We start from the raw sequence: 15,850 nt of genomic DNA, 5'->3' as shown, positions 1-15,850 counted from the left end.
AGGTGAATGTAAATATCACTTAGGCTTCTCCCTTCCTTTCTTATATATATTTTTATTACGAGAATAGATTATATGGCATATTTCAAGGGGAAATAAACTGCAAAAATTAGCGAACGAGTGCACATTAAGTGTTGTCAGGTGGTAATTTGCCAATTCCAGGTGGATGGCACTCTCACTTATCTTATTTATTTTTTGTATATATTATTTGGTATAAGAATAGGGCATAGGGCTTATTTCAATGGATGAAATCAGTGGAAAATTCCAGGGAAACTTTACTTAGCATAGCACGGCTGGGCAGGCGTGAGGAGAGGGTAATGGAGGGGAGGTAGGGAGGGGAGTCAAGAACGGGGAGAAATGGCTAAATTGTCAACAATGGATGGGAGTACAGATGAGATCAGGAGTGCTGACTAGTGTTGGACATAGGCAGTACTGATAGATGATACAAGCCACCACTTGAAAGCCCGGGTGAATTTAAAATAACACAGAATCACAAAAGTGACGCCCCGCGGTATGATCCCTTGCTCCCAAGTGTCACAAAAGTGACGCCCCGCAGTATGATCCCTTGCTCCCAAGTGTCACAAAAGTGACGCCCCGCGGTTAAGGGGTTTAACCAAGTTTTGGGAAAGGGTTAAAGGATAGCCCATACAGAACCCTTGTTTTTTAAAGAAAATAGGTCAGTGGGTCAAGGTCACAGTGTTAGGTCAGTGTTAACCTAAGTAAGTAAACTAGAAGAGTTTTTTCTTTGGCTATTTTATCAAAGTTGTGGGAAGGGTTTGCGGCGAGGAAAAAACTAAATAATTAAAATTGAGAACACTCGGTCGATGGTCGAGGTCAAGGCAAGGGCTAAATTTTGACCTTTGTGTGTAATCTCGACCCTTGTGTAAACAGTTTTGTGGGTTTCTAGCCTTTGGTTATTTCTCCTTTCATTTAAAAAAAGAATCATAAATCAAACTGATTTTATTCGGTTTTAGCCATACTAAGTGCATGGGTTGATGGCCAGCCATGGGGTAAGCCCTCTATTATAAGAATAATGGATCAAATGTTAAGGTCACAGGGGAAGGTCACCGTACACAGTCTTTATCCAATGTCAACCAAACTATGAATAAAGATGTCACCTTGTAAACAAACAAAGGTCAAGATCACAGGGAATGGCAAAATGCCAAAGTCAACTCAAATATTTTTTTATTTGCGTGAAAGTGTTAACCATCACACAAGAATGTAGGGATTCATTTCTGTGAAGTCAGTGATCAATACGAGGTCTGTTCATTGAATATCTGACCTACTTATTTATTCTCCCCAACCAGTTGAGGATAGGGGAGGATTTTTGCACAGTGCAGTGCAGGACCTTCGTGTGCATGCATGATTAATGTTAGCCACCACGAGTATATCGGTCAGCCTGTGTTCATGATCATGCGCATAACATTTGTTACATTCTCATGCTCTTCATTATGACCAAAAAAGCTGAACAGTGTCAGCACATCAAATTTTGCCAAAAGCGAGATGATTTACAAATCGACACTATCAGGAAGATCCAGCAAGTTTTGGGGAATGAAGCCATGGGGGTAACACAAATAAAGAATTGGTACAATCGCTTAAAAAATGGCCGAATGTCAGTCAAGAGTGATCAACCTCCTAGAAGGCCATCAACAAGCAGAAGTGCTGAAAATGTGAAGAAAGTCTGCTATTTGGCCGTGGGAAATCATTAGCTAACTGTCAAAGAAACTGCTAACGAAATTGGAATCAAAGATGGATCAGCAAACGAAATTTTAACAGATGATTTGGGCATGCGAAGAGTTGCTGCCAAGTTCGTTCCAAAGATCCTTTAACGTGAACACCAAGCACTGCAGATGAACATTACCCAGGACATGTCGGAGCGTGCAAATCGTGATCCATACTTTCTGAATACTGTTATCACTTGAGATGAGGCTTGGGAGTATGGGTACAACCTTGAAACCAAAGCACAGTCATCCCAGTGGATGCATGCAGGGTTGCCTTGGCCAAAAAAAAAAAAAAAAAGGATCACAGCAAGGTGAAAATGCATGTTGACATTTTTTTTTCAACTACCGCAGTGTTAGGCATCACAAATACGTATCAGAAGGTCAGAGTCAACAGACAATACTACTTCGACGTTATCCGTCGTCTATTGTGAAGCAGCTCGGCAGAAGAGACCAGACCTTTGGCAAACGGAAAGTAGGAAGCTGCATCATGACAACGCCCCTGACCATTCCTTCCAACTAATTCAAGAATTTTTGGCCAAGAACGCAGGTCAGGCAGGCTCCCTACTTACCAGACATGGCCCTGTGCGACTTCTGGTTATTCCCCAAGCTCAAATCTAAGCTGAAGGGTTCCCGATGTGAGACAATAGAAGAGATCACAACGAATGGGATGGAGTACCTGCTTGAGATATCGAAAACTTACTCTGAAAATGTTTCAGGCAGTGGAAAGAAAACTGGTCTATGTGCGTCAAGTCAGAAATGGCCTACTTTGAGGGGGATTAGTGTCCTAGCTCAACAGGCTAGCTATTAATTTATTATTTTAAGAGCCTAAGGTCAGATACTTTCTGAACATACCTCGTATTACGAGAAAGGTCGCAAGTTTAACCCAAGCTTCAGGGCATGAACAATGTAACTGAAACAATTTTGATTTTATTCACATCAACCTTTGTGAAAGAGCTTAGAATCATCGAAGAGGCTTACCCATTGCTTTTAGTGCAATAGGTCAAACGTCAGGATCATATCCCAAGCTGAACTAAAACACTTTTTATCCAACTAAAAATTGTTGAAGGATTCAGGTTAAAACAAGGACAGAGATTCGATTTTGAGAGCAATCAGTCAAACGCCAAGGTGAAAGAGGAATACAAAAGATCAAGGTTCCAGAGGCAAATCAGATGAAACAGTTTTGATATTTTTTGAACCAATGTTCGTGGAATGGTTAAGGGTTAAGCATGAATGACGCAATTCCATTTTTGAGAGTAATCGGTCGAAGAAATGGTGACAAAGAAAATCCAAATATACCGCCCTTGGATCAGTTGGTTTGCTCAAGCGTTTCACTCTCTGAGTGCTCCTCCTTCTTCTTCTTCTTCTTTTTATATTATTATTATTATTATTATTTATTATTATTATTATTATTATTATTATTATTATTATTATTATTATTATTTTTATTATTATCATTACATTTTGTGACAGTAACTGGTCTGTTAAATTTCAGAGAACGACTGATACGTTTTAATCTCTATTGATGCTGGAGAGAGAGGCCTTCACGTGATGACATCCACATGAACTGGCGGTGAAGCTGCCCAGCAATACAAACGTCCTTTAGTTCTCTTCCCTATCACCCAAAACGATGACGGTATCTAAAGTAGGTGGGCAACTTCAGTTTGCAATCCACTGCGTTGACACTGAGATGAACATGGTGGTGAAACTACTGCTATTACCGCCACTACTGTGGTTACAAGTTCACAACAGGTTTCAATCACACTTTTATTTTCCCCTAAACTTTCTGCTACGTATCTTAGCCCTGTTAATGCTTGAAGTCGCCCTTAAAAAATGGTAAGTGGTAGAATAATATAATACCTAAGATTTTCAAGTTTGGAAGCGACTGACCCCCTGAATACAGTGACATTTTTGTGGATTATTCATGCCACTTAGTAATCAACTTTATTTAGTATATGAGAGTTGCAACCTTAGGCTCATCTGAGTAAGAACGCGGTGGCCTGCAGGCATAAGTTGCACCTTTTCATGCAGCCCACCATCTTCCTTTTTGGTGGAAAGAGAAGTCCTTCAGGGATGTTTTATAACCAGTCAGTGGAACCACCTGGTTATATCTGTACCACCACGTGAAGGCATCCTTCTCCATAACCTTAAGATAATATGCGCTACAGTTCATTCAAGTACTCCAGTTCAAAACTCTTCTTCAAGGTGAAAAGAGTCCTTTCTCTCTCTCTCTCTCTCTGTACATATATACAGACGTAGTCAAGGGCTATGATTCGATGGCGAGTGATATTGTAAGTATATCGTAGATTAATGGCTGCCTCTATCCTCAGTGGATTGGAACGTGGGCAGCTGTCAATAAAATGGTTGGATGTCAAGTAGAGTGAATAGGTAGCTCTCTCTCTCTCTCTCTCTCTCTCTCTCTCTCTCTCTCTAATCTTTTATCGTGAGTGAGGCGAGTTATACTCACTTCTTGGGTTACGGAGTTTTATTGCACATGGTTATATAGAGATGTGATTGACAGCGTAACGTAACGTGGTGGCGAACCACCTAGATGATTCTATCTTCCGCCGTCTGTCCGTGATCGTATCTCTCTCTCTCTCTCTCTCTCTGGTGTATATATATATATATATATATATATATATATATATATATATATATATATATATATATATATATATATATATATATATATATTATATACATATATATATCTATATCTATTTATATCTATCTATCTATCTATCCATACATCTATCTATATATCTACAGTATATATATATATATATATATATATATATATATATATATATATATATATGAGAGAGAGAGAGAGAGAGGCTAAGAAAGCCCAAGAATCCGATCAACGGAAGACAGCAGGAGAAAGAATCAGATATATATATATATATATATATATATATATATATATATATATATATATATATATATATATATATAATGGTGCCTCTGTGGTAGAGTGTGCGTTTCGTACACGGGTGTACACGGGTGGACCAGGGTTCGCGCCCCGACAGGGTAATAAACTTTTGGAGTGTTCACCCGGCCACTTACTACATAGGCGGACACAAGGGGTGCTGTGATTAAACCAGTGTCGCTAACTGTAAAGTATGCTTGCATCCAGTCGGCTTGCGCGGGCCGATTTCACTTGGTTCACAGACTACACACACATCCAAAGCCACTCCAACACTACAGTTACACTCACAAGCACCTCTCACCCTACATACAATCTCAAGCAGACAGTCTAAGCCACTTTGTAGAGATACAGAGGCTGTATCGTCCTGACTTCGGTCGGGATAGGCTGGTCTTGCAGTGGATACTCAAACGGCTGATGATATATATATATATATATATATATATATATATATATATATATATATATATATGTCAGTCCCAAAGAAGGGTGACCACTCCCAACCCTCCAACTATCGCCCAATTGCTTTAACGTCCTGTATTTCACAAGTTTTCGAGTCAATTCTCAATAGAAAAATTTTAAGGCATCTTTCCTATCACAACCTTCTTTTCGATCGTCAGTACGGGTTCCGTCAGGGACGCTCCACTGGCGATCTTCTCACCTACCTTTCAGACTCCTGGTCATCCTCCTTTCGGGACTTTGGCGAAAGCTTTGCCACTGCACTTGACATCTCAAAGGCTTTCGATCGAGTCTGGCATAAATCTTTAATTTCCAAACTGCCCTCCTACGGTTTCTATCCTTATATCGGTGCCTTCATCGCTAACTTCCTTTCTGGTCGTTCTATAGTCACTGTTGTAGACGGCCATCATTCTTCTCCTAGATCTATCAACAGTGGTGTTCCTCAGGGCTCTGTCCTATCACCTACTCTCTTCCTTTTATTCATCAATGATCTTCTAAGCTGTACGAGTACATCTAACCCTATCCACTCATACGCTGATGACTCCACCCTTCACCTTTCCATTCGGTTCCCGCAACGCCCATCTCAACAGTTACTTCAACAAACAAGGGATGAGGCTATGGCACACCTAATGTCTGAATTGGCTCGTATCTCTGACTGGGGTAAAAATAATATGGTTGTTTTTAATGCATCTAAGACTCAGTTCTTACACCTATCAACCCGACAAAATCTTCCACAGGTATACCCACTAATGTTTAATAATATTCAGCTTAATGCTGCATCATCCTTGAACATGCTTGGGGTTTCATTTACTCGGGACTTATCTTGGAAAGATCATATTACATCTCTTGTAAAATCTGCTTCCAAGAGATTGGGTGTGCTAAGCCGACTCCGCTCTTTCTTTACCCCTGCACAATTGTTGACTCTATACAGGGGTTTTATCCACCCCTGTGTGGAGTACAACTCTCATGTGTGGGGAGACTCCCCACATACAGCTCTTCTCAATAGGGTGGAGTCAGGGGCTTTTCATCTCATTAACTCTTCTCCTCTTACTGACTCCCTTCAACCTCTGTCTCTTCGCCGCACTGTTGCATCTTCATCTCTTTTCTATTGCTACTTTAATGGTCACTGCTCCTTTGAACTGTCTGCTTGCATTCCTCCACCTCTACGACGGGCGCGTAGCACCCATCTGGCAGCAAACTCTCATCCCTTTTCTGTCCAGCTCTCTAATGGTAGAGTTAACCGTTACTCCCAGTCTTTCATTTATGCAACAGGTCAGCTCTGGAACTGTCTCCCTCTGTCTGTATTTCCTGCTGCCTATGATCTCCAGTCTTTCAAGCGCAGTCTGTCCAGGCATCTCAAAATGATCGGATCTTGAATTTGGCATATATATATATATATATATATATATATCTCATTATCATCCGGACCTCCTTTCCCACCGAAGGGCAGGATGAGGAGTGTAACTTGCAATACTTTGGTGATAGAAACAGCTAGATAAGGAGTTTATTACAAGCTCACAGTAAAACAGTCTGCCCTTGTTGAATGTCTGCTAAGAACTGATGCAATAACTCCGTCTTCAGGCGTGGGAGAGCATGCTGACCTAGCAAATTTAGTGGGGTCATGTATGCATTGGGGGGGGGACATATATACATCGGGGTTAGACATATTGTGGAGGGGGTACACTACTCCCCCGGGTAGCTGAGACGGTGTCTCCTGACACCGGGAGGTAAAGGGTGTTTGATTATAGGAGTAAGGCAGGACCGGGAGGTTTGTACAAGGGATAAGTATGATACAGGGGCAGTAGGGGAGACATGGCCATGTTGAGGGGAGGGAATTAGAAGGATATATACATATAAGCTATACAAGGAATAATAGGTACAAATCCAGTAAGGGTCGAAGGGATATATAAACATAATGGGAAGTACACAATAATAGTTTGATACATGAGAAACAAGGAGTAGCTATGAGAGTTCTATTGTTGTTCTTCCTTCATTTTTTTTTTTTTTTTATATTTTCTGTAGGATACACTGTCACTCAGTAATGCATGAAAGAAATACCATCATTTTCTTGTAGGCAGAGTGCTGTCCACAGTTTGGGTAATTGTCAGACGGCAATGGTAGTCACGGAATGCGAGGGCACTAAGTACGGGGAGTTTCTACGTCGTGTGTAGGGCGTACTATGCCTGTAGCGACTCTGATTTCCTGGAGTCGATGTTCCATTTTTCTGACACAACAATGCACTGCACATATGATGAGTAGAAAACCTATGAAAGCGATAACCACAGGGGGAAACACAACTGTTGGATGAACCCATGAACGGCTGAAGGCCAGAGAAAATTGATCCATAATGAAATCACTGTCATTGAGGAAGGTGAGAATGTGCAATGGAGGGGAGGTGATGGTAATGTTGGCAGATGGTAGGGTTGAAGGCATGTCGATTGGTTGAAAGATGTCATAGGAGTGTTTACGAACAGCTTGGTGATAGCGAGTGGCGTAAGTGATGACGGACTCTGATTTGACGGTACAATAGTCAGGTGCTTTGTAGAGCCCACTAGCGGGGACGGAGCGAACGGAAGAACCAGGACACATGATTGTGACAGAGATGGGAACAGCAAAGAAGAAGTACTGGACATGGTTGAGGTGAGCATGGTGGACCGGGAGGTCAGGAGCTGGGACAAAAGAACAGGCCGAGTAGATGGAATGGTTGCGAACTACAGCAGACTCACAGGGTGTAGCACTGCTAGGGAAGATAGCGAAAAGGTGGGCAGCACAGAGACGAGAGGTCGGAGTAAGGGAGGAACATTGCTGGAGGTCTGTGGAAGAAAGGAAGGCAATGGAAAGATGATCATGGGAGAGGAGGAAATATTCTGAAGGAACAGATACCTGTAATAAGGAGTTGTTGAGGCGGAAAGGGAAGGGAATGATATGGAAAAGGTTAAAGGTTATGGCAGAACGGAGAGGAATATGGACGACGACGTATGTAGTGAGAAGAGTGGCTTCGAGAACAGGATAATAATATTCAAGGGAGGAGGAAGGGAGGACAGGGGAGAGACCGAAGGTGGAGTGAGCCCAGTCCAAGACAGAACGGAGAGCTGAGACAGGTACTAAGTCGGCAGTGACACGTCCATTGAGAGCATCGACCAGGATATGAACCAAGGTAGAGACTTGAGACAGGAGAGAGTCAATGGCTAGTTGGAGAATATCCATGTTGAGTTTGAGGTAGAAGAAGAAAATGTGTCAATGAGCTCAGCGAATCTGGTACTTATGTAATGCAATTGCCAGGAGAGTGGGAGGAAAAGGTTATAGAGATACTCATTCGGGTTGTGTGTCCCCATGAGGGTCGTGAGATGGTTCCTGATTCCGTGGAGCTGGTGCGCGTAGGCAGGTAGGGCAATGGCTACGTCGGCCAGGGGCGCAAGATCGTAGTGCAAGGAGACCTCGCCTCCTGAGCCGACCAAGGCCCCGGGACGTACTCCACCATCGTCCTGACCTGACCCAGACCCCAGGAGGGTCAGCACTGCCAGCAGGGAGATCGCTAACATCGTACCTAGAAAATCAGGGTAGAGTTAATGGGGGAGGTCGTGAAGAGGTTGATGGGCAGAGCTCAGTTTGGACCGATATTGATTGTTTGATGAATGAGCAGGTGGAGATGGAGAGGAAGGAGACTGAGGGATAAGTGGAGACAGAGTAGATTGAGGGATGGGAGGAGGGGAAGAGGGGGCAGGAGGTTGTGTAAGTGACTCTTCCAACACGAGGCCACGGGGTGCTCGCTTTAAGTCATCGACGTGGACCCATCTGGTGTCCCTAGTGGACAGGTCCTGGAGGTGAAATTTGTTGCCTTGTTGAGTGAGGACGCGGTAGGGCCCTGTAAATTTGTCATCCAACTTAGAGGAACGCGTATGGGAATGAGCAAAGACAAGATCGCCTACATTGATAGTGATAGGAGAGGCAGACTTATGTTGGCGCTGCAGCATGTCCTCCTCAGAGGAAGCCAAAGTGGATTGGACATACTGGTGGATTGTCTGGAAGTTGGCCAATTTTAGTTTAACATAATCAACCATGTTGTAGATGGGTTCTGGCGTTGAGGATAAGAGAGAGTATGGGAGGTCCTTGTCAAAACCAAAAAGGACGAAGAAGGGAGATTCAGCAATGGATGCATTGATGGAACTATTGATGGAGGATGCCACTTGGGGAATCCAGTCATCCCAGGACGAACTATGGGAGCCTAGATGTCTGAGGCACTCTAAGATTTTTCGGTTGTGGCGTTCTACAAGGCCATTGGAAGCCGGATGGTTAGGCACGACATTGCACTTACTGAGATGAAAGTGGCAACAGATCTCATCGAGAAGGCTATTGTTGAACTCTGTACCGTTGTCAGTAAGAATGGCATGAGGGGTACTGAAGGGGCAAATTACGTGATCTACAAGGGCACGTGCAACGCTCTTCGCAGTCTTGTCGGAGAGGGGTTCGAGGACACAGTAGCGGGAGAAGTGGTCGACCGCTACGAACAAGTACTCAGTGCCAGATTCTGTGAGAGGTAGTTTTAAGAGATCGATTGAGACAGTTTCCCATGGTCGTGATGGGATTGGGTATGGTAAGAGAGGTGTTGGTAAGCCGGTTGATCCTTTGTGGCGGTGGCAGGAGAGGCAAGAGTCACAGTGGGCATTGATATCGCGGCGCATGGTTGGCCAATAGTATTTGAGACGTGCTTGGCGCAAGCATCGGTCTTTACCTGGATGGGAAGCTTGAAGAGTATTATGAACAATATGAAGAATCTTTGATATCAGGGCAGTGGGGACAACAAGTTGGCGTACTTCGCGATTGGGCATATCTTTGCCTGTTAGCAGTGTTTTCCTGTACAAGAGATCATCATCTAGCATGAACTCATCTAGTGATACTGGCAGAGTAGGTAAGGTCGAGGCATCGCCAGATTCTAGGAAATAAATGACTTTGGACCACATGGGGTCTTGGTGTTGAAAGTTTCGAACAACTTCTGACGTTAGTGTAGTGTTTTCAGTTACTTCAGGCTGCAGTGATGTTATAGCTGCTGCTACGTGACGTGAGAGTGCGTCTGCGACTACATTCAACTTGCCTGGTACATATTGAAAAGTGGGATTAAAGTCCTGGATGATGACAGACCATCTAGCTAACCTACCTGTTAGGTTGCGATTTTTGAACAAATCACATAGTGGAAGGTGGTCTGTTTGGATATGCACTGGATAACCATAGACGATATCTCTGAAATGTTTCAAGGACCAGATTACCGCTAGTGCTTCGAGATCTGTGACACTGTAGTTACGTTCAGCGGTTGTAAGGGTGCGACTAGCATACGCTATTACGCGCTTCCTTGATGCTTCATCGAGTTGCATCAAAACGGCACCAAGTCCAGTGCCTGAGGCGTCTGTGCAGAGAAGGAAGGGTGTGGTATAATCAGGGAATGCGAGAACAGGGGCATTTACAAGAGCTGTCTTTAGCTTTTGGAAAGCCTGTGACTGGTCGTTAGTCCAAACAAAGGACACATTCTGCTTGAGTAAGTGGGTCAGAGGAGCGGCGATCTGCGCGTAATTCCTGATAAAGCGACGATAATAGCCACTGAGGCCCAGGAAACTTCGTACAGCGTCGGTAGTGGTAGGTTCTGGGAAGTTAATGATCGCCTTAGTTTTATCCTCATTAGTATGAATACCTTGTGCATCTACGACATGGCCTAGGAATTTGATTTTCTTTTGCAGGAAGTCACATTTACTGAGATTGATTTTCAGGCCTGCGAGCTGGAGGCGTTCAAAGACTTGCTGGAGTTTGGTAAAATGATCAGGGATGGATTTACTCACAACAATGATATCATCTAGGTAAGCAAAAAGAGAGTGTCCCATCATACCGCTGAAGACTGAATGGATAAGTCGCATGAACACGGAAGGAGCATTTCTCAGACCAAAAGGGAGTCTCTTAAACTGAAAATGTCCGGAAGGGGTGCTAAAGGCTGTAACTGGGCGAGAGGACTCTTCCATTTCGACCTGCCAGTACCCGCTGAGGAGGTCTAAAGATGAAAAGACTACGTTATTTTCACCAAGGGATTCTAGCAAATCAGTGAGGACAGGTAGCAGGAAACGGTCTGGAACGGTGACAGAATTGACCTTACGATAGTCGACTACTGGTCTAAGGTTGCCGTCCTTCTTTGGTACTAAGAAAAGTGGGCTATTCCATGGACTGACGGAGGGTTCAATAATGTCCTGGTCTAACATGTTCTTTACCATTTGATCTGTTTGCTTTCTCTGGCTGTGAGGCAATCGATACGCTGGTATGTAAATCGGCTGAGTTCCTGGGAGTAGTTCAATCGTATGTTTGACAAGGTCTGTTCTACCCATCGGTTCACCGGGTAAGGCAACCACGTTTCTGTACGAGGTCAGAAGGTCGAGGAGTTGAGGCGTATGTTCTGGGAAATCTGTGCAAGTGAGATGTGAGAGCATATCGGGTGAATGCGTCGGTGCAGATCCCGTAGAGTTAGTAGTACATACACCGATTGGCGCATCATCAGTCTGAATAGTAGGAATTGAGGAATCCTGGCACACCTTTACGGCCGCTGGGTATACTAGGAAGTCTCCAATCTTTACACCACTTTCAAGTTTTAGTGGAGCATTTGTGACATTGAGCAAGTACAGGTAGCATAAACTGTCCTCTTAGACTGTACACCACGCTGACTCATAAGTCAAGCCATTCACACAACACGTCTCAGGTAGGGTTAGTACATCCACTCCTTCTTTCGCACCGGCAACACAAACAGAGACTTTGGTGAACTCATGCGGTAACAAAATTGTGCACGTATTCGTTACTGCACGTTTCGTCTCTGCATATTGGAGAAGATCATTCAGACTGTGTGAGGTAGGTAACTGAGACATGTCTGAGTCAGCGATAGTGTTGTCGGGAGAGGAGGTAAGAGCCATGTTCGAGGGCTGAGATGATGTATCAGGAGACACTGAGGAATTTATGTCCTTGCTCGCAGTCAGTAAAGGAATGACCTCTGTATTCTCAGATGAAGATAGTGGTGGTTTGGGCTGGGTTGGACTTTTTGGTAGTGATAGGGACAGAGGTAATTGAAGGACTGATTTGATCGTAAGAACAGGACGGGGACATTCCATACTGGAAACCGGGAATCCAGAAATGTCTATACTACCACAAGCAGGTAATAATGCAATGGAATGTTGTGCCATGGTGGAGAAACCAATAAGGGCATCTGCGGGATACTGCAAGTCATTAGTGACATGAAATTCAATGAGGATAGGGGGCAAATCGCTGTGGAGTTTGACTTCAAGGGTGACTCTTCCCTTAACCTTAAACTCTGAGCCGTTAACACCGCATAGGCGAATGTCTGGTGGTTCTAGGAAACTGACGTGGTTGTGATGGCGATGAATAATTTGTAAGGAATTTTCGGAGATGAGATTTACTATAGATCCTGTGTCCAAGAAGAATGACGTTGGTATGTCATGACTGCTTCCGAGAATGACTAAACCCGAGGATGTTATGGGACCTACATGGCGGATGGGGAGTTGGGTATCTGGTTCTACGTGATATTGGTCCGATACGGGTGCGGCGCTTCCCCCGACTGTGGGCGGTTGAGGTAACGACATTCCTCAGTGGTGTGAGTCGTGCTTGATTTGTGGTATTTGCAGTGTGGACGACGTGAGCGGGAAGGCGTACGCTGTCTGGTTTGGGAGTGAGGACGTCTGTATGTACGGTCGCAACTGGATGCTCGATGTCCAGGATGACCACAGTACCAGCAAAGAATCGAAGATTGTCTGTTCCGTCGGGCGCTAGATTGATCACGACCTGCGGTAGGAGAGCGATGTGTGGCAGGTCTGCCGCGTGTGGTGGGATGGGAGCGAGATTGGTCTGGGGTAGTGGAGATGTGACAAACTGAGGAGGCCAAGGGTTGGGTGGTGCCCTGATGCGTGTAGTTCGAACCTGTTCTTTCATGAATGGCTTTAGTGACCTGAATAATTTTATCTCCTGGATTGAAACCGATTTCCAAGGCTAGCTCTCGCTGTTTAGGAGTAAGCCAGTGAAGGAATCTGAGGTAACCAATTAAGTCAGCAAAGTTGGTGAGTGAAAGCATTGGAACGCCATTCTTGTCTTCTAACCATTTCGTGCCTACCAGTAAGTGGAGCATCTCGCTACTAGTTGCTTTCATGGCGGCGGCAGCTTCGCGGAGCTTGGCATATTGCGCTGGGACGCGCAAGTCCTCATCTAGTTGGTTTAAGAGATTAATGAATCCCATGAAAGATGCGGTATTTGAATGCTGGCAACAAAGGCTGATGAGTTCCGTACGAAAATCAGCAAAGGTACGAATGCTATCGAAATGTCCTGCACGGATCGCGGATCCGATGTCTGATTTACCGTGATGCAGGCGACCGAGGACGTAAGCTACTTTGAGCGATTCCTCGGTAATTTGTCTATTATTTATTTCGGTTTCGACTTCTCTGAGGAAATCATGGATAGACCAAGTTGGGTCCTGGCCGGTAAATTTGGGACGATTGGCATCGTCGAGATAGATAGACTGTGGAGGGTTGGCCATGGCTGGAAGTGCAGAAGTGGCGGCAGGAGAGGTGTGGGAGAGAGAGAAGGTAGTGGCAGTTAATGGCGAGCAAGACGGGGTATGAAGGGAGGCAGGAGAGGGAACGACAGGGGAAGGAGTAGAGGAAGAAGAAGGGAGTGTAGAGGCAGGAGTAGAGGAGGAGGTATCTGGATTTACGAGGGTAGGACGGGTAGTAAGTGATTCTGCGGGAAGTGAAACAGGAGTCTCAGGGACAGGGCGGTGGTACTCTTTGCCACTTCGTAAATGAGTGATTGTGTTAGAGTCGGCAGACGGGGTATGAGCAGGTGATGTTTCCGGGTCAAGAGGGCTGGTATGAAGCGGTTGACGTGGAAAGTATGACATTTAATGCGGCAATGGAAGATGAAAGGATGAAGATGGATACGTAGGTGGAAATGTATAAATAATAATGAGAGAATGGAATACACTAGGTATGAAAATGAAGGAAGGTGCGGGCATGGATGGTTTAAATAAAACGCGAAGGATGAGATGGAATATAAATAACGGAGGTGAAGATGAAAACGGGGTAATGGAAATGAGATGGAATATTTACAATAACCAATCTGTAGAGAAAATCGAGGATAATCTCTATAGAAAGGAAAGATATACTATAGTTACACAGTAGAAACGGGAGTGTCGAGATGTATGACGTTCAGGGTGGCTGGGCGTAGCTGGGCTGGGGCGGGACGGGGCGGGGCTGGGCGGGGCAGGGCGGCGGGGCAGAGACAGCTGGGCGGAGAGGAGAAGAGACGCCGCGATGAATCACCGGCTGGGAGTGGCGGTCTTAGGAGGCTCCGTAATGCAGACCAGATGCGGGTGACGGCGGAGGCCGGTGGTGGGTGGTGAGGCAGATGTCGGCGCAAGGCAGGTGTAGAGTTGGTGAGTTGCAAAGGCAGAGAATGGTGGTGGGCAGGCAGCGGGCAGACAGTGATAAGTGGCACCGTGGGGGCAGGAGCGATGATGAGTCCGGAACAGGTGCTGGGAACAGGTCCAACAGGTGCGTAGGGCGGCGACAGCGACACATGCGGTCAGGAACAAGGCGGATGGGTGCGGTTGTTGGAGAGGTGAGCACTGGTGAGAAAAATGGTACACTCGAAAAGCACAGCCAAGGTATAGAGGCACGGAGGAGGGGTGAGGCTGGCAGATGCGAGGCGTTGTGTATCTTGTTGTATCACTAAAAATCCAAGGAGGCAGTCAGAATGTGATGGTTCGAAACACCGCTGCTACCAAATGTAACTTGCAATACTTTGGTGATAGAAACTCCGTGTACAAACAGCTAGATAAGGAGTTTATTACAAGCTCACAGTAAAACAGTCTGCCCTTGTTGAATGTCTGCTAAGAACTGATGCAATAACGCCGTCTTCAGGCGTGGGAGAGCATGCTGACCTAGCAAATTTAGTGGGGGCATGTATGCATTGGGGGGGGACATATATACATCGGGGGTAGACATATTGTGGAGGGGGTACAGGAGTAGCAATGTCTAGACAGCCCAAAATTGCCCAGTCCAATGGGCCACGCTTCCATTCACTCATCATTCAAGTCCCCGGAATCCTGGCTCTATTGGATACACCAAAAACATTCACCACGTTCTGTAGCTTCACATACCCGTATCTGGCAGAGTCAACCCAGACGCTGCCGCGTCTGATCATGCACTTCTCCTCACCAAATTCGTCCAGCTAGCTCGATCCCCTGTCAGTTCCCTAGCCTCACCGACATCCAAACCTCTCTTCCTCACACATTCATCCACCATATCTCTCCACCTTCTCCTTGGCCTACCTCGCCTCCTTCCTCCTTTGAATTCGCTCAGATATACCGTCTTCACCACTCTACTGTTATCCATTCTCTCCACATGACCATACCATCTCAGTACACTCTCTTTAATTCTGGTGTACACCGACTTCCTCACTCCGCATGTTTCACGAATCACATTATTTCATATCCTATTCACCCTCTGTACTCCACATACATTCCTCAGCAGTCCCATTTCCACTGCTCTTACTCTTAACTTTTCATTTTCATGCCACACCATAGTCTCACATCCATATGTTAAAGTTGGCACTAACACTCCTTCATGTAAGCCTCGTGCAGCTGCGACACTCAAGCCTGTTCCTTATCAAGGCCATCATTGCACCAACTACTTTTCTTCCTTGTGTCTCTCTACTTTCA

This window comes from Coenobita brevimanus, chromosome 8, assembly GCF_032717465.1.
Source record: "Coenobita brevimanus isolate Jiangsu-jjx chromosome 8, ASM3271746v2, whole genome shotgun sequence".
NCBI classification, from domain to species: domain Eukaryota; kingdom Metazoa; phylum Arthropoda; class Malacostraca; order Decapoda; family Coenobitidae; genus Coenobita; species Coenobita brevimanus.
Note: the sequence above shows the minus strand (reverse complement) of the source record.